Below are 20,761 nucleotides of genomic sequence, written 5' to 3' on the forward strand. Positions count from 1 at the left end.
TAGGGTGAATAAAACTCTCAGTACTCCCGCAATCGATTAAACACTTCGTCGGGTGTCCGTTTACCTTAACGTCCATCATAGACTTTGATAGTGGATGCGGTCTGGACTGGTCAACCATGACTGAGGCTATCGTAGATCCGTAGGCGGCCGCTGAGACGGTATCAAATTCTGGGACCACGTGTAGGGCCGCGGAGACTGTATCAGGTACGGGATTCCCCTTACATACCTTGCTGAAATGTCCCCGTTTCTTGCACTTGAAACATGTGGCGTCTCTCGCAGGACATCGGTGTCTGGGGTGCTTGAGCTGGCCGCAGAAGTAGCATCTTGGTCCGCGGGACATCGCTGCAGTGGTGGGGCTGGGTGGAGACTCCCGTGGTGTAGGGCTGTTCCGAGGCCCAGGCGGAGAGGATGGCGCCTCCTCGCTCGGCGCGCACGAGGCTGAGAGGGCCGCATGGCCTGACGCATAGGTCTCAGAGTTCTTCTGCGCCACATCCAGCGATCGAGCTGTAGCCACGGCCGTCTTTAGATCCAGAGTGTCCCTTTCAAGCAACCTCTGCCTAATGTAATTCGATCGAAGGCCCGATATAAACGAATCGCGAACCGCTTCTTCCTGGTACAAAATGGCCGTCACGGCCTTGTAGTTGCAGTCCTTCACCAGGGCCTTTAGATTCTGTAGAAAATCAGCCAGCGATTCCTCCGGTAGTTGCCTGCGGGTAGCCAAGAGATGCCTGGCATACACCTCGTTAACAGGCTTCAGGTATTGGGCCTTGAGAGTCGCGAGTGCATCCTCGTATGTAGAAGCATCCTCGATTAGCGAGTAAGTCCGATGACTTACTAGGTTAGTCAGTAGGCCCAGTTTGTTGGCCCCATCATCGAGCGATGCAATGAAATGTTCGAAACACCGGAGCCAATGTGCGAATTTCTTCGATGCGTCCGCCGAATGTGGATCACTGTCTAGACGCTCCGGCTTCAGGAGTCTGTCCATCCCTGGAAGTAATAAGCTATTAAAATTGATATACCTTAAATAGCTACAGAGACTGGTAGTTATAACTCAAACAGTTGGCTTTTAATAGCTTAGAACTGGACAGAACAGAACACACATGTTAGCCTTCTGACCAGCTTCTCAGAAGTGAAATAAGAGGCGGAGCCAGGGGCGAAGTAACAGGTCAGGACAATCAATGGCACAGCAGAATGGTATACAGTACATCAGCATTCCTGGCCAACCAAGAAAACAGCAGGGTTACAATAGATTACAATAGGAAACTATACACAGGTAGAATAAGGTATATACTTATAAGACTTATTTCACCACAGTGTGCAAAAATCCTTAGACAGGCTTAAAGCAGAATGTAAAGCCGACAATTTGAAACTGAAACAAGATCGTGAAAAACAAAAATGAGAAAAAGGTATAAAAGATCGAAAGGAAGGAATGTACCCGATGGCTGAGGAATTGGCTAAAGACGCGAAGGCAGCTGCGGATAAAGTAGAGCAGGATATGTTAACTGTGAAACAAGCTTTTGAACAACTGCCATACGATGAAGCATCAGAGGATGATGAAATTATCACTCAAACGTTGGTAAAATTGGGGGGATTATTGGCTTCAGCTCAGTCTCGGCAACAGCAGCAACCCCAACCATCTTCACCAGCACAGTCACTGTCGGTGCAGTCACCTTGGCAACCACTTCCCCAACCATACAGTCACCCTCCGCTACCCAACAAATCAAATAATCCATTTCTCGGGTTATCTAATTTACCGACCCCACCAGTGTCAGCAGGACAAACGATCCCATTAGGAGGCCATTTTCCATTACCACAAGCTCAATCCACCCCCTACTTAAACTCTCAAAATTTAGGGTCTGACCCTCATGTGGCCCCACAGAGGCATGCTCCCCTAGATGTTAGTTCCCTTTTGATCCCACAATTTTCGCCCTATGTAACTCCTACTGCATTGGCTCCAGCAGTCAATCTTTCCCCTGGATCTCCACAATGTGATCCCTCGTGTTATACGGACCCTAATGATTCCACCAATCCCGCTCCTCCCTTTTCTCCCTTGACACCCTTAGGAGCTCAAATGGCCCCTACTGGTGGAACCCCAACTGGTAGTCCTAACCACGGGTCCCCAGCGACACCACGAGGACGGTCCCGAGGACACGGAGACCCTACAATGGTCCCCATTAGGGAATACCCCGATGGATTAGGGCGTACGGTAGAAATGTATAAACCATGGTCACCAGGAGAATTGTGTGCTCTCAGAAAGGACTGCCCAAATTTAGAAACCGAGGGAGCAGAAAGAACATGGGATTGGTTACAACAAACGGTTGTAGCTTATCAGGGAAATGCAAAAGATATGTGGGACTTGATCGCACATTGCCTAACTAGACCACAATTTAATGCTGTTAAGATGGAATTAGGAGACACCTCATGGACAGACTTTGAAATAAGTCATCCAACAAGCACGGTTACAGACCGACAGAGAATTGATTATTTGGGATGTGCATTTAGGGATCAAAAAATCAAAAAAATCAAATCAACTTTTATTGTCATTGTTAGTGCACAAGTGCAGTACAACGAAATGTAGGCTTGCGGCTCCCGAGAGTGTACATTTAGATTAAGACATTTAAACATTCAACATTCATTTGGCTTGTAATACATTAACATAAATATAACCATAATAAAGTGGATTGAAGACGAAGATTAACTATTCTAAAATAATAAATACTAAACAGAAGAAAGAGGAATGGGTAGAGGACTTTGTTCAGCGATTCTCTCAGGTCTATAGCAAGTACTCAGGAGATACCGATTTTGATGAAGACGAAAACTCTCCTCAGTATAATGCCTTGATTCTATCTTGCCTTAAACCTGAAATTGCCTCTGCCTATAAATTAACCACTGAAAATTGGGAGGAGAGAACTACAAATGCAACTCATAAACGGCTTGTACAGGTTGAAGAAAGTTTGGGAAAAGAGAAAAAAGAGGAGAAAGACAGTAAGGGAGGGAATAAAGAGACAATGTTTGCCCAGGTTCCCAAGCAACAGGGCCCCCAGACGAATGCGACATGGGTGCCCCCAGCCAACTCCGGATGTTATACTTGTGGTAGTCCTCATCATTGGCAAAGGAATTGCCCGTCCCGACCACAAAATGAATGGTCATTTCAAGGGGCAAGACCACGTTTTAATCCAGGCCAGAGAGGCAGGGGCAGGGGAGGTTTCAGAGGACGTGGCGGACATAGGGGCAGAGGAGGTTACACTCAGGATGATCAGGCCTGGCAATCTCGACAGGAATGTTGGAACGGCGGTCAGTCCACACAGGAACCATTGCCACCCCCACCACCACCGGCGGCCCCACATTATGAGGGAGGTGCGTGGTATCCCCATAATAATCAGTTTTGACAACCCACACCCTCGGGAACCTCGAGTGATACTGACGCCGCGTCACTAATAGACAAACAATTTCCCCAATTTACGGCGAATGCCAAGTTGGAGCCATATGTATTTTTACGGATTGAAGGACAAGATTTGGCCTTTTTAGTGGATACCGGAGTCACATACTCATCCATCTCAGGGAAGGATTTGGATATCCCTGGCACAGGAAAAGTTAAAAATCTTTGGGGCTTCTCAGGAACTATGGTTACTAATGAAATCTCAAAAGAAGTAAAGGTGGAAGCAGCAGGCATCGTCACCCCCACCAATTCCTAAAAACAAAGGATATAGGCCTAGAAATTGGGTTGGGGCGCCAAAGTGGCGCAAAAGCCGCCTGAGCGCAGGATTTAGCGCAGCGATCGGAGTGATACCGATCGCCAGAAATTCAGTTTCATTGCCACTCGAGGGACACGGGGCGAGGCTCGAGGCGCTCCGTGTCCCTCTTAGGGCGCTGAAACTGATTATCGCAGCGCAACGTGCCGCAGCGCCACATGCTGCGGCACGGCACGCTGCGGTACTGCAGGCCTTCCTCCCATTGTTAAGGGGGAGGGGCCTGCAACAGCGCAATCCCCGCTCGCGAGTGCCGGCCAATGAGCCCGGCACCAAGGAGAAGTGCCGGGCTCTCGGGAAACAGCCGGCAATGCCGCGGGGGGGGGGTTAGGAGGCCGGGGACGGAGGTGCTGGCAGGCGGCCGCCCCGCACCTCCACCTTAACTTGCACCGCTGCCGGCACAGTAAGGCCCCGTGAACCGGGCGCGGGTAGCGAGCGGCGCAACTGCGGCATTCGCTACCAAATATCGCGAACAGGGCATGAATGGGGCGCTGCGCACACCGATGACGTCATCAGTGGCGGCGCAGCACAAATGCCTAACGCCACCATTAGCGCCCCTACTGAATATCGCCGGAGATGCAGCCAGTGGCGCTACAGCCACTGACTGCCTCTTTAGGCGCTAACAGGTGGCGCTACTCACCCAATTTCTCCCCCATAGAGTTTAATGTCCTCGGCCGGGACCTATTGTGTAAATTGGGAGTAGTGATCAAATGTAATAAGGAAGGATTATCAATCGATCAGGAGGAAAGGAGTCTTATGCTTTCCAAAGCGGAAAGGTATTCTCCGCAATGGTGGGCTTTGGACTTAGGAGAGGATGAGAAAGAAAAGCTTGTCCTGTCCCTTGGATCACTGTGCTGTAAAACTAATCCGTCACAAGTTTTTACAGAACAAATAAACCCGAGATCACCTTTACATTGTACGCTAGCATATGATAAAACTGGGAAGGATCAGGTTCTGGAAGATTTTTTCAAACCTTTTATTGGGACACAGCATACTCTTGAAGTCTGGGGATACTTTGCAGGAAGGGAAGGAACTGCCGCCTGGGTTCAGCTAGCATCAGGAGATACGAGTCTTTACCAACAAGGTTGAAATAGGGCCCCCCATATCACCCTGCATGTCAACATAGGTTTTCCGGCCAAAGATCTCGGGCCTATGGTTCAAAGAGTTCTGTCAAAACTACCAATCAATGCTGAACCAGGATTTCACCGGCTAGATGAGCACACGTTCGCTTGGTTATGCGATTGGCCCCTACGCCTGGCATCGATCCTCTCTCAAATCAAATCGACTTTTATTGTCATTGTTAGTGCACAAGTGCAGTACAACGAAATGTAGGCTTGCGGCTCCCGAGAGTGTACATTTAGATTAAGACATTTAAACATTCAACATACATTTGGCTTGTAATACATTACATAAACATAACCATAATAAAGTGCATTGGCAGATGTGCAGGCTTTAGAGTTTATTTGTGGAGTTCAGTAGGATGACAGCCCTGGGAAAGAAGCTGTTCCTAAATCTGGTCGTTCGGGTGCGAATGCATCTGTAGCATCTCCCAGATGGCAGGAGGGTGAACAGACTGTGGCTGGGGTGGGTAGGGTCTTTGATGATGGACCGTGACCTCCGTAAACAGCGTTTCTGGTATATGTGCTCTATGCACCCGGATCGATCCACGGTTCCCTTAAAAATGGAAGAGGGGGTTAATAATAACCTGACAGAGGGAATAGATCCTGCTGTATGGGCAATACATCCTAACCAAGTAGGATTCGCTAAAAACGCTGAATCATACAGAATCCATTTAAAACCAGGGACTCGATTGCCAGCCATTCCACAATACCCGATGAAACTGCAGGCTAGAGACGGCATTAGACCAATGCTGAAGGATTATTTACAACAAGGAATTTTAGTACCCACCTCCTCCCCGTGCAACACACCCATATTTCTAGTTCCTAAGCAAAATAATGATTGGAGATTAGTACATGATTTAAGGGCCGCAAATGAAGTAATTGTTAAGTCTGTGTGTTCCAGTTGTATTAAGATTAATTACTGACACAGACTACAAGAATAAAGTTCAACAGGTCTTTACTAGTTGGAGGTCAGGACTATACTAAATACAATATCACTACACAATACTTATATACCGGTGGTCACCACCGGTATTACGTATACAGCAGCCAGAGAAAGTAGTACATCTCTTAAGGTGGAACAGGCTTAAGTTCTCTTAAGGTGGAACAGGTTACATACACCACAATCCTCCCTTTTTAGCTTAACAGTCATATCCCCATTTAACATAACATCATAACATATATACATATATGTAACTTCAGGTATAAACAGTTCAAAGGTTCAGTCTCTCAGGAGGCCTTCTGATTCGGTTTGGATAACGCCTTTCAGTGGTCTCTGATTCTTGTTGCTGAGGTGACTCTTCTTGTTGGTTTCCTATGTATTGGATGTCATCATCAGGTACAGTCCCTGCTGAGGTAGATGCTTCAGGTTCATTAACGTCTTCCACAGTTGTCTCTGTCGCAACCATGGGTTCGACCCTTGCTCTTGATTCTACCAGTTGATCCGCATGACGCCTTATCACATTGTTACCAATATCTACTGTGTACATCAGAGGTCCTTGTCTGGCCTGAATTGTTCCGGACTGCCATTTTTCGTTTCCATAGCCCCTTGCCAACACTGGTTGTCCTACTTCGAAACTTCGAGTGGACTTGTTATTAATATGCCGGAACTGTTTGTTTTCCACTTCCCTCCGCACATTTGGTTTTAACAAGTCCAACCTGGACCGCAACCTCCTGTTATAAAACATCATGGCAGGACTTTGGTTAGTCACTGCATGAGCGGCGTTTCGATATGCCATTAGGAAATTGTCCACCTTGTGTTGTAACGGAATCTGATCATCGTTCATGGCCTTTATTGCCTTTTTGAATGTTTGGACAAATCTCTCGGCCAACCCGTTTGTCGCCGGATGATATGGGGCAGAGGTATAATGTTTCACCCCATTTTTCTTTAAGAATTTTTGGAATTCTTCCGACACGAACTGTGGTCCGTTGTCTGAACATATCTGTTCTGGCAATCCGTTCCTTGCGAATATTATTCTTAACACCGCAATTGTCTTTTCTGAAGTAGTGGTATTCATCTTGATCACTTCTGGCCATTTGGAATGTGCGTCCATCGCAATTAGGAACATGGAGTCCATGAATGGACCAGCAAAGTCAATATGTACGCGTTGCCATGGGGCTGAAGGCCATTCCCATGGGTGTAGCGGTGCGATCGGAGGTGCATTTTGCACTTTTTGGCACCCAGCGCAGCTTTTTGTCAACTCCTCTATCTGTTGGTCAATGCCCGGCCACCATACATAAGCCCTAGCAAGACTTTTCATCTTAACTCCCCCCAGATGACCTTCATGCAGTTCCTTTAGAACTCTTTCCCGTAACTTGGGAGGAATAATCACTCTTGTCCCGTACATCAAAGTACCATGGCAGACAGACAGCTGGTCTCGCCTTGCCGAGAATGCCGGTAACAGAGGATCACCATGTGTTGGCCATCCCTTCACTGTCACCTCGTAAACTCGGGACAGTGTCGGGTCGTTCCTGGTTTCTCTTTCAATACTTGCATTGGTGACTGGTAAACATTCGATGATGGTCGAATGAAATAACTCCACAGGGTCAACTTTCGTCGTCTCTTCTGCTTCAGGTAGTGGCAGGTACGACAGCCCATCAGCATTGCCATGCTGCTTTGTACCTTTGAATTCTATTTGATATTGATGTGCCCCTAGGAAAAGGGACCATCTCTGGAGTCGCTGTGCTGTCATCACCGAAACACCTTTCTTAGGGTTAAAAATGGATACCAATGGCTGATGGTCTGTTAGAAGTGTGAATTTTTGGCCCTGCAGGTAATGATTAAACTTCTTCACTCCCCATACAAGGCTGAGAGCCTCCCTATCGATCTGCGCATAGTTGCGCTCAGCGGAGGTCAATGACCTGGATGCAAACGCGACTGGCCTTTCCGTGCCATTTGGCAACTTGTGTGAGAGTACCGCCCCAATACCATATGGAGAAGCATCACAAGCCAACCGAATAGGCAGTGTCGGGTTGAAGTGAGCCAACACTTCCTCTGAGGTGATCAATTCTTTGCTTTTGCGAAATGCCTTCTTACAGTTTTCGCTCCATTCCCATGGTACCCCCTTCTGTAAAAGAGCGTTCAGCGGGTGCAGTACCGTGGATAGATTCGGTAGAAACTTATGGTAATAGTTAATCAATCCCAGAAACGACCTCAACTGAGAGACATTATCCGGAGCGGGAGCCTTTACAACTGCCTCTATCTTGTCAGGAGACTTATGAAGCCCCTCCCGGTCAATGACATGACCACAGTACGAGATCCGCTTCTGAAAGAACTCACATTTCTGCCGATTAACTCTAAGTCCATACTCTTTCAGTCTGTTGAGCACCAGTTCCAAGTTTGCGAGGTGTTCTTCATCACCATCACCTGTAATCAGAATATCGTCCAGGTAACATTGTGTGCCTGGAATTCCCTGTAATACCTGCTCCATGGCCCTCTGCCAAATTGCCGGAGCCGATGCCACTCCAAAAACCAGCCTATTATACCGGTACAAACCTCTATGCATGTTGATCGTGAGGTACTGGCGTGACTCTTCATCAACCTCCATCTGCAAGTACGCCTGCGCCAGGTCTATCTTGGTGAAGTGTTTCCCGCCAGACAACGAAGCAAAAATATCCTCAATCCGCGGAAGCGGATACTGCACTGTGTGAAGCACCTGATTAACGGTGATCTTGAAATCTCCACAGATGCGAACCTTCCCTGGTTCTCCTGGCTTGTTGCTCGAAGGACGTTTCATAACGGGAACAATGGGCGTAGCCCACTCACTCCAATCTACCTTAGACAGTACACCTGAATGTTCTAGCGCTTCCAGTTCCGCTTCTACAGTAGGTCGTATTGCGTAGGGTACCGGTCTGGCTTTGAAAAATTTTGGTTGTGCATGTTCATCAATCTTGATGTTTGCCGTAATTCCTTTCAGTGTTCCCAGTCCTTGCTGGAACACCTCTTTAGCATCATCCAATATTTTGGACAATCGTTTAGGTTTGACATCTGTTTCCCCGGAATCTACCGTTAGTGCTTTTAAGGAGTGCCAGTCCATATTCATTTCCTAATCCACTCCCGTCCCAGTAGTGGTGGACCTCCTTCAGGTAGCACATATAAGTCCATTACTTGGCTTTCTTCGCCCTTGTGGACCACTTTTACCTCTATCTTTCCGATGGGGTACACTCTTTGCCCCGTGTATATTTTCAATATAATCTCCGTATCCCGTAGGGGAATATGTTGGAATAACCTTTTGTAATCTTTCTTATTCATGACCATCAATGCCGATCCAGTGTCCAATTCCATCTTTACTTGGACTCCTGCTATCTGAAGAGTGACCCAAATTGTCTGGAGATCTGCATCCTTACCAACGTTGTGTACTCTTAAGCTACCCAGTTCATTACTGCTAGCGTCTGAATCTGACTTCTGTTCATTCGAACTGGTCTTTGTCACCTTGTGCACCTTTATGTATTTTCCTTGCGGTGACTTTTTGTTGCTGGTCTTCTTTCCTGACCGGCATACTTTAGCTATGTGGCCAAGCCTGCCACACGTTCTGCATTCTTGGTTTTTAAACCAACACTGGTTCTGATCGTGTGTTGTCTTTCCACAATGATAACATTTTTCAGTACTCAAACCCAATTTATTTGTACTGTGTTCCGGTGACCGTAGCTGCATTACTGCCGTGCCTCTCGCTGCGGCTTCGTGTGCTGCTACCATAGTGACCGCTTTCTCAAGCGTCAGCTCATTCTCCTCGAGCAGTCGCTTTTGTGTATCTTCTTTTACTAATCCACACACAAATTTATCTCTTAGCGCATCTGTTAGTCCCGTTCCAAACTGACAGTACTTTGCTAGCTTACGCAATTCCATTAAATATTCAGCATTGCTTTCATCCTTCAGCTGCCTTCTGCTGTAAAATTTAAATCGTTCCGCTAGCATCAGCGGCATGGGGTTTAGATGATTTTTCAGGACAGTAACAATCTCCTCGAACGTCTTATCCGCCGGTTCATCTGGTGATAAAAGGTGTTTCAATTGCCCGTATGTCTTTGCACCCATTAAGTTCAATAAAGTTAGTGCTTTCTCTGCATCTGGGATTTTATTTGCTTTACAATAATTTTGTATGCGTTCTACATACATGGCCCAATCTTCGATGTCGCCATCAAAGGTACCAATGTTCCCATGTTTAGGCATCGTTGCAATTTATTTTATCCCAAGATGGCGGCTTCCCGCTCTTGTCTTCGTCCTCCACCTACAAAATGGTGGTTTTCCCGCGCTTGGCTGCAATGGCGTTTGGCGTGCCGCTGCTGCTCCCCTTTCCCAGCGGTTAGTAACTCCCCCGACGCTGTCTCCGCTTCACCGCGGCTCCCTCGGGCATTCGTGCTTCCCCGATGTCGCGCCTCGCAGCCCTTCTTGCAGCCCGGTTATTAGCACCGGCTGCGTTCGCCTTCACCGCGTCTCTCGCGCCTTCAGTCGCCCCAGACGCTGCGCCTTTTTGGCCCGAAAGCGGCCCGGCCCTTATCACCAGCCGCGATCGATGTTCCCGCGCTGCGCCTTTCGGCCCGAATGCAGCCCGGCCCTTATCTCCGGTCGCGATCGATCTCACCGCCCTTATTCCTCTGTCTTCCTCCCCCCGTCTGTACAGCCAACGCGGCCGACTTTCTGTTCACGTCGCTGACCGGCTTACCCACTACCGAGGTAGAAAGAAGATAGCTGACTGCCGCTGATGGAGGTTTCGAGTTCAGGATGTCTTCTGCACTCCGGGTTCTCGATGCCTGCCGTGCGACGTGTCTTCCAGCAGGGTGATGAGGGTGGATGCCTCTCTTCAATGCCCGTTCTGTGGACGAAGCCGCCGTGGATGTAAACTGCTGCAGGGTAAGAATCGGACTCGTCGCCACTGTTAAGTCTGTGTGTTCCAGTTGTATTAAGATTAATTACTGACACAGACTACAAGAATAAAGTTCAACAGGTCTTTACTAGTTGGAGGTCAGGACTATACTAAATACAATATCACTACACAATACTTATATACCGGTGGTCACCACCGGTATTACGTATACAGCAGCCAGAGAAAGTAGTACATCTCTTAAGGTGGAACAGGCTTAAGTTCTCTTAAGGTGGAACAGGTTACATACACCACAATTGTTCCAATGTTTCCATTAGTCCCGGATCCATCCACTATTATGGCTTCTACTCCCCCGAAGGTTGAAAGATATACGGTTATTGATCTAAAAAATGCTTTTTACGCGATTCCAATCCATGTGGATTCACAGTACTTGTTCGCCTTCTCTTTTGAAGGCCGACAGTAAACTTGGACACAATTACCACAAGGTTTCGTTGATTCTCCGACCGTCTTTTCAAGGGAACTGCACAAATGTTTGGCCCCTTTGCAACTACCGGGAGGTTCAACTCTTGTACAATACGTGGACGACTTGCGTATTGCATCACCCACAGAGATGGATTGTCAAATGGATACAAATGTAGTATCAAAGGCAAAGATCCAATTTTGCAAAAAGCGTGTCACGTATTTAGGGCACATTCTGACACCAGATGAAAAAGTCCTGCTCTCAGAAAGGACCCAAACAATATCCCAATATCCAGAACCTACCACTAAAAGAGGGATACGAGCATTTTTAGGATTAATAAATTTCTGCAGGCAATGGATACCAAAAACCACCCATGGAAGAATAAATCAAAATTATGTACTCCAAGGCCAGTAGGAACGGCGGGAGGTTTTCCATTGATGGCAGTCACATCTGATGACTGTCTGATATGCGACTTAATGCATAAACAAGCCAAACTTACATACGCTTCTGATAAAAGGTGCAACTTGACAAGGCACAGAATACGACCCTGGTCCAAAGAACATTGCACCGGAACCGATAAATGCAAGAAATGTACCGAAGTAGAAGGTATACCAATAACAATCGTACCGCATTTCGAATGGTGTATAGAATCAAAAATTGGTGAAGTGGAGGTAGGGGCGCTTTTCCCCACATTTTGTGACAACATCATCTCCATAAATGGAAAGAGAGAGGGACAACACAATGAAACTATGTGGCCTACCAAACCCCATGATAAATCAAAAGGAACTACTAAATGTCTACAAACTTCAGAATGGAACCTAGAGAACCTAGCCAGACGATCATACCAGTGTTCTCCAACAGCACTTGAAGGGACTATGTGGGTGTGCAATCATACTGGGTACCCATATTTACCAAATAACTTTAAGGGAAGATGTGCTATAGCATTTATCATCCCAGCCTTCAGACTTGAAGATGAGATTCCGAGTGAAGACCCAACCTACAGTCAATGGAAAAAAAAGAAATTATGGAACTAATTTCGCCATGCGCAAACTCTTGGGCTCGGATCCTTTCAAAACACACCACCAAACCTGGTGGAACCGACTCCTAGGAGCTTTAATACCATCTTATGGAGTAATGATGGCATTAGATGAAATAAGAAATTTAGCACAGGATGTGGAAGATATTGCCAATGACATCGCCATGGCTTTGAAATTGATCAATAAGGAATTGGGCCAAATAAGAATGTTTGCCCTACAAAACAGAATGGCACTAGATTATGTTTTACATGCTCAAGGAGGAGCATGTGCAGTTATCGGAGCAGAATGTTGTACGGACATTAGTGATTTCTCAAAGCAAATCCAAAACGAAATTGATGAAATTGACAGAAAGGGAAAGGAGGCTGGAGACATTGACCACACAACGGGAAATTGTGGATGGGGAGCCGTTGTGTCTACTAGATGGACTATTTGGAGGACTGTTTAGAACAATATTGGAATGGGTCATTTGTCTGGTTGTCTCATACGTACTCGTCTCGGTGATAATTAACAGACTGATTAAGTGTGGATCAGGAGGTGAAAAGCAGATGGTTATAATCAATAAACCTCAAGGAAGTGTCAATGTCACACAGGATTGGACTAGGATTAATGTGGAAGAACTGCAAGAATTAGAGGAAGGTGATAGCATTTGCGAAGATTCGGCGTAGTACTAGGAAGAAATGAGACAAGAATGACGCATGCGTTTGGGCAAAGGAGGGCAAGAAACAGAAACTACAAGGGAGGACCCAACCCCTGGACATTGATATCGGGCTACCTTTGCCTGATTGTATGCTCATATTGTATATTGAAAATTACCCTGTCCAGTATGTAGAGAACAAAGTTGAGGTTATCATGTAATGATAAAAGGAGGGAAGGTTAAGTTAAATTAATCACACACTGCCGTACAAATGCCTTGCAAAGCATGATGGACTAGTTGACATGGGTTAAAAGTTTAAATGTTGAAAAAACTGATGCAAGGCTATTAAGATGCAGTAGGAGTAGATAAGAAGGAACAGAAGGAGCAGAATGTTCTACTCCCTAACCACACTCAAGGCGCATCCTGTAGATAAAAAAGAAAAAAAAGAACTGAACAATGTAGGAGGAATCGAAATATGCTTGACATAAGATAACTGGTGTAGCAATGTGAAACTCAAGCAAAACTTTGTAAAAAACAAGTGACTCACAGAACGCGTGATCGTCTAGTTTAATGTTTTCCCATGACTTGCAGTATATGAAAATGTATAAATGTTGCAGCTCCGTGGGTCTCGGGGCTCACTCTTGGGGAGGCATACACAAAGGGTTTCTCAGAGTGAGTCCAGGTACCGGATTACCTTAATCAAACTTTACTTATTTTACATGTTCTGACTTTGTGTATTAGTAAGAAAGTGATAGACTGACCGGCGTGTTTAGTCTCCTAAAGCAGCGAACCTTGATCCCCCATGGGAGGGGTAGATCCTCCTCAATGACTGCGAGGAGTTAACAGGTGAACCAATTTAGAGAGAGCTTTCCTCTGTATCTAACCTGTGCTGTTCCTGCCCTGGGAGTGTTTGATGGGACAGTGTAGAGGGAGCTTTACTCTGTATCTAACCTGTGCTGTACCTGCCCTGGGAGTGTTTGACAGGACAGTGTAGAGGGAGCTTTACTCTGTATCTAACCCGTGATGTACCTGCCCTGGGAGTGTTTGATGGGACAGTGAAGAGGGAGCTTTACTCTGTATCTAACCTGTGCTGTACCTGCCCTGGGGGTGTTTGATGGGACAGTGTAGAGGGAGCTTTACTCTGTATCTAACCCGTGATGTTCCTGCCCTGGGAGTGTTTGATGGGACAGTGCAGAGGGAGCTTTAATCTATATCTAACCCGTGCTGTACCTGCCCTGGGAGTGTTTGACGGGACAGTATAGAGGGAGCTTTACTCTATATCTAACCCGTGCTGTACCTGCCCTGGGAGTGTTTGACAGGACAGTGTAGAGGGAGCTTTACTCTGTATCTAACCCGTGCTGTACCTGCCCTGGGAGTGTTTGACAGGACAGTGTAGAGGGAGCTTTACTCTGTATCTAACCCGTGCTGCACCTGCCCTGGGAGTGTTTGACAGGACAGTGTAGAGAGAGCTTTACTCTGTATCTAACCTGTGCTGTACCTGCCCTGGGAGTGTTTGATGGGACAGTGTAGCGAGAGCTTTACTCTGTATCTAACCTGTGCTGTACCTGCCCTGGGAGTGTTTGATGGGACAGTGTAAAGGGAGCTTTACTCTGTATCTAACCCGTGATGTTCCTGCCCTGGGAGTGTTTGATGGGACAGTGTAGAGGGAGCTTTAATCTATATCTAACCCGTGCTGTACCTGCCCTGGGAGCGTTTGACGGGACAGTGTAGAGGAAGCTTTACTCTATATCTAACCCGGTCTGTTCCTGCCCTGGGAGTGTTTGACAGGACAGTGTCGAGGGAGCTTTACTCTGTATCTAACCCGTGCTGTACCCGCCCTGGGAGTGTTTGACAGGACAGTGTAGAGGGAGCTTTACTCTGTATCTAACCCGTGCTGTACCTGCCCTGGGAGTGTTTGATGGGACAGTGTAGAGGGAGCTTCACTCTGTATCTAACCCGTGCAATCAAATCAAATCAACTTTTATTGTCATTGTTAGTGCACAAGTGCAGTACAACGAAATGTAGGCTTGCGGCTCCCGAGAGTGTACATTTGGATTAAGACATTTAAACATTCAACATACATTTGGCTTGCAGTATATTAACATAAATATAACCATAATAAAGTGCATTGGCAGATGTGCAGGCTTTAGAGTTTATTTGTGGAGTTCAGTAGGATGACAGCCCTGGGAAAAAAGCTGTTCCTAAATCTGGTCATACGGGTGCGAATGCATCAGTAGCGTCTCCCAGATGGCAGGAGGGTGAATAGACTGTGGCTGGGGTGGGTAGGGTCTTTGATGATGGACCGTGACCTCCGTAGACAGCGTTTCTGGTATATGTGCTCTATGGTCGGTAGCTGGGTGCCGGTAATGCGTTGGGCAGTTTTGACTACCCGCTGCAGGGCTTTCCGGTCATCGTAGCTACAGCTGCCATACCATACTGTGATACAGTTTGTCAGGATGCTCTCTATAGTGCAGCGGTAAAAGTTAGAGAGGATCAGGGGTGACAGATTATATCCCTTCAGCCTCCTTAGGAAATATAGGCGCTGCTGGGCCTTCTTCACCAGAGAGGAGGTGTTGAGGGACCAGGAGAGGTCTTCCGTGATGTGGACTCCGAGTAACTTAAAGCTGTCCACCCTTTCCACCACAGCCCATTGATGTGGATGGGGGTGTGACTTCCACCTTTGGACTTCCTGAAGTCCACAATGATTTCTTTTGTTTTCTTGGTGTTAAGGGCCAGGTTGTTATCGGCGCACCACTTCACGAGATGCTGGACCTCCTCCCTGTAGGCTGACTCATCGTTGTTGGTGATCTGGCCTACTACCGTGGTGTCATCCGCAAACTTGATGATAGTATTGGAACCATTAACAGCCACACAGTCGTGTGCCTGCCCTGGGAGTGTTTGATGGGACAGTGTAGAGGGAGCTTTCCTCTGTATCTAACCTGTGCTGTTCCTGCCCTGGGAGTGTTTGACAGGACAGTGCAGAGGGAGTTTTACTCTGTATCTAACCCGTGCTGCAACTGCCCTGGGAGTGTTTGATGGGAAAGTGTAGAGGGAGCTTCACTCTGTATCTAACCCGTGCTGTACCTGCCCTGGCAGTGTTTGATGGGACAGTGTAGAGTAGAGCTTTATGCTGTTTCTAACCCGTGCTGTACCTGCCCCGCGAGTGTTTGATGGAACAGTGTAGAGGGAGCTTTACTCTGTATCTAACCCGTGCTGTACCTGCCCTGGGTGTGTTTGATGGGACAGTGTAGAGGGAGCTTTAGTCTGTATCTAACCCGTGCTGTACCTGCCCTGGGAGTGTTTGATGGGATAATACAGAGGGAGCCTATTGCCCATGATGCACGCTCCAATTACTTATCCGATGGTCCCAGCACTTGATCCCCCTGAAGATCCCTCCAATTATTGCCTCTGGCGCCCTTCCTGTTACAGGGAGTAGACTTGTTTCAGAGCACAAAGGAGGGAGATGGAATATCCTTGCCATATCCCAAACACCATTCCCACTAACCTTCTCTCTTTGCCAAAGCAGGATGGAGACACACTGAAATAAAGTGAGGGGAGACTTTCTGGAGTATAAAGCAAAAGGTAGAAATGGGGGTCTTTGAATAGTGGGACCTCACATTCAGAGGATGGGAGGGAGAATTTATCAGTGGTAATTTTGGGAGCCAGTGCTCCCTGCCTGGAGTCTCAGTACGCGGGAGCAGGGTTGGAGATGGGACTGATTGTACAACCTGCGTTCATGCCCAGTGAGACTGCACACCAGGAGCAGAGCCTGGTCATGTGACTCTGTAATACCTAGAGTGGGAGGGATTTGGGCTACTTTGTGACATGGTCCCTGGTTCCTTTCTGATGTCACCTGTAGACGGTTTACGCCCCTGGTTACACAGCATCAGTGGGAGTCAGTGTGGGTGGAGCTGGACATGGCAGCTGACACTGCCGGTGAGTCTAGTCCATATAAATAGGGGAAAGGAAAGAACAATTTAATATTAAGGTAAGTAATTCAACCTAATGTCATTAATTACAAATATATTCAAATTAAATCTAATCATAGTCACAAAAATTGTATTCAAATTACAGATTCTAGAATTAATAATAATCAGTTTTATGTTAAAGGATTCTTGGACTGAACAGTATCTGTGAAAAGTGGAGAGAGGAGTCGAATCATCGTCACACTAACTAGGACTGGATGGAGGTGGCTGGATTCACAGAGCCGATCAGGTGGGACTAAGACCCCTCCAGAGGTGAGAGTCTAACCAGCCACAGGGAGCTGTCTGACAGCTGCCAGAAGACTCGGCCTTTGATGCGACAAGTTGACCCGAGCTTAACTCGTGTGTGAAGCTACCTGGGAGTGCTTGACACTTACATGCAGAGGGATTTTTATTCTGCATTCTTACTATGCATTACCTGAGCTGGTGTACATCATTGGATAGTATCAGAGGAGCAGTACGCTGCATTTAACACATGCTGGATGTGGGTTGGCTGTGGTTGGTGAACCAATTTAGAGAGAGCTTTACTCTGTTTCTAAACCGTGCTGTACCTGCCCTGGGAGTGTTTGATGGGGCAGTGTAGAGGGAGTTTTACTCTGTATCTAACCCGTGCTGTACCAGCCCTGGGAGTGGTTGATGGGACAGTGTAGAGGGAGCTTTACTCTGTATCTAACCCGTGCTGTACCAGCCCTGGGAGTGGTTGATGAGACAGTGTAGAGGGAGCTTTACTCTGTATCTAACCCGTGCTGTACCTGCCCTGGGAGTGTTTGATGGGACAGTGTAGAGGGAGCTTTACTCTGTATCTAACCCGTGCTGTACCTGCTCTGGGAGTGTTTGATGGGACAGTGTAGATGGAGCTTTACTCTGTATTTAACCCGTGCTGCACCTGCCCTGGGAGTGTTTGATGGGACAGTGTAGAGGGGGCTTTACTCTGTATCTAACCCATGCTGTACCTGCCCTGGGAGTGTTTGATGGGCAGTGTAGAGTGAGCTTTACTCTATACCTAACCCTTGCTGTACCTGCCCTGGGAGGTTAATGGGGACAGTGTAGAGGGAGCTTTACTCTGTATCTAACCCGTGCTGGACCCCAGCTATTCACAATATATATTAATGACCTGGACGAGGGAACTAGATGTAATATCTCCAAGTTTGCAGATGACACAAAGCTGGGTGGGCGTGTGTGCTGTGAGGAAGATGCCGAGAAACTCCAGTATGATTTGTACAGGTTGGGTGATTTGGCAGAAGCATGGCAGATGCAATATAACATTGATAAATGCAAGGTTATCCATTTTGGTGTCAAAAACAGGAAGGCAGATTATTATCTGAATGGCAATAGATTGGGAGAAGGGGAAGTGCAATGAGACCTGGGCGTCCTTGTGCACCAGTCACTGAAAGTAAGCATGCAGGTGCAGCAGGCGGTTAAGGCAAATTTATGTTGGCCTTCGTACTGTGAGGGTTTGAGTACAGGAACAAGAATGTCTTGCTGCAGTTGTATAGGGCCTTGGCGAGACCACATCTTGAGTATTGTGTGCAGTTTTGGTCGCCTTATCTGAGGAAGGATGTTCTTGCCATGGAAGGAGTGCAGCGAAGATTCACCAGGCTGATACCTGGGATGGCAGGAATGATGTATGAGGAGAGATTGGGTCGATTAGGCTTGTACTCGTTGGAGTTTAGAAGAATGAGAGGGGATCTCATCAAAGCTTATAAAATTCTAACAGGACTAGACAGACTCAATGCTGGGAGGAAGTTCCCGATGGTCGGGGAGTCTAGAACCAGGGGTCACAGTCTAAGGATAAGGGGTAAGCCATTTAGGACAGAGATGAGGAGGAATTTCTTCACCCAGAGAGTGGTGAACCTGTGGAATTCTCTACCAAAGAAGGCAGTAGAGGCCAATTCATTAAATATATTCAAGAAGGAGTTGGATATGTTTCTTAAGGCTAAAGGTATCAAGGGCTATGGAGAGAAGGCAGGGACAGGTTACTGAATTTGGATGATCAGCCATGATCTCATTGAATGGCAGAGCAGGCTCGAGGGGCCGAATGTCCAACTCCTGCTCCTATCTTCTATGTTTCTATGTTTTCCTCACTGATTGCAGCTCTTAACCAACACCAACTTTACAAAGAAAGCCCCGTGTGGCAGCCTGGAGCTCAGGGGCCCAGCGCGCAGGCACGGGGGGAGGATGATTGACAGGGGCCCAGGGTGTGTGCTGAGCATGCGCGGTGCGGGCCGGGCGCTTGTGGAGCAGGAGAGGGTGGGGCCATGGGGCGCATGCGCGGTGTCAGCCACAACTCAATGCTGCGGCCGGAGTACTTTCTGGAGTGCGGGGGTTTGTGGGTATTGCAGGCGCCATTACTGTTGATCCTTTCAACCAACCTGTGCAGAAGCTGGGGCCTGAAAATCAGCTTCACTGCCCCTGGGCTGGGAAAGGGGGACATGAGACAACATTCTCCCTCTTACACCTTTCTAAACTCCTTTTACAGAGTTTTAGAAGTGGAGCATTTACAGACAGGAAGCTCAGACCAAACATCATGTCAGGATCAGACAGGGTCGCTCAATTCATCAGGACCTGAATATCATCGGCCTTTGCACATGGAAGGAGAGAGCAGCGATCGCAGCGCAGACAAACCGCACACGTGTTCTGTGTGTGGACTCGGATTTAGCCGATCGCCTGACCTGGCGAGACACGTGCACCGTCACACCGGGGAGAAACCGGGTAAAGGTGGGGATGGTGGGAATGGATTCAGTTCCCCGTCTACATCAGAAGTTCATCAGCGCTGTCACACTGGGGACAGTCTGTTCACCTGCTCCATGTGTGGGAAGGGATTTGTTTATTCATTCCACCTGCTGAGACACCAGCTTGTTCACACTGATGAGAAACCATTTAAATGTTCTGACTGTGGGAAGAGCTTTAAATGATCCGGGGACCTGAAGCAACACCAGCAACTTCACACTGATGAGAGACCGTTTACATGTTCTGACTGTGGGAAGAGCTTTAAATGCTCCAGGGTCCTGAAGCAACACCAGCAACTTCACACTGATGAGAGACCGTTTACATGTTCTGACTGTGGGAAGAGCTTTAAAAGCTCCAGGGCTCTGACCAGACACCAGCGAGTTCACACTGGGGAGAGGCCATTCACCTGTTCCATGTGTGGAAAGGGATTCTTGCAGTCCACCAAACTGCTGGCACACAAGCTTGTTCACACTGGGGAGAGGCCATTTCCCTGCTCTGTGTGTGGGAAGGGATTCACTCAGTCATCCAACCTGCTGATACACCAGCTTGTTCACACTGATGAGAGACCATTTAAATGTTCTGACTGTGGGAAGAGCTTTAAATGCTCCAGGGGCCTGAAGCAACACCAGCAACTTCACACTGATGAGAGACCATTTACATGTTCTGACTGTGGGAAGAGCTTTAAAAGCTCCAGGGCTCTGACCAGACACCAGCGAGTTCACACTGGGGAGAGGACATTCACCTGTTCCGTGTGTGGAAAGGGATTCTTGCAGTCCACCAACCTGCTGGTACACCAGCTTGTTCACACTGGGGAGAGGCCATTTCCCTGCTCCATGTGTGGGAAGGGATTCACTGATTCATCCAACCTGCTGATACACCAGCTTGTTCACACTGATGAGAGAGCGTTTAAATGTTCTGTCTGTCAGAAGAGCTTTAAAAGCTCCACAGACTTGAAGCAACACCATCTTGTTCATACTGATGAGAGACCCTTTAAATGTTCTGACTGTGGGAAGAGCTTTAAACGCTCCAATGACCTGCTGAGACACCAGCAAGTTCACACTGGGGAGGGGCCATTTCCCTGCTCTGTGTGTGGGAAGGGATTCTTGCAGTCCAACAACCTGCTGGCACACCAGCTTGTTCACACTGATGTGAAACCATTTACATGTTCTGACTGTGGGAAGAGCTTTAAAAGCTCTGGGGCTCTGACCAGACACCAGTGAGTTCACACTGG

The sequence above is a fragment of the Somniosus microcephalus genome, unplaced genomic scaffold, assembly GCF_052327205.1.
Source record: "Somniosus microcephalus isolate GS21.2 unplaced genomic scaffold, FLI_Smic_1.0 scaffold1, whole genome shotgun sequence".
NCBI lineage: Eukaryota > Metazoa > Chordata > Chondrichthyes > Squaliformes > Somniosidae > Somniosus > Somniosus microcephalus.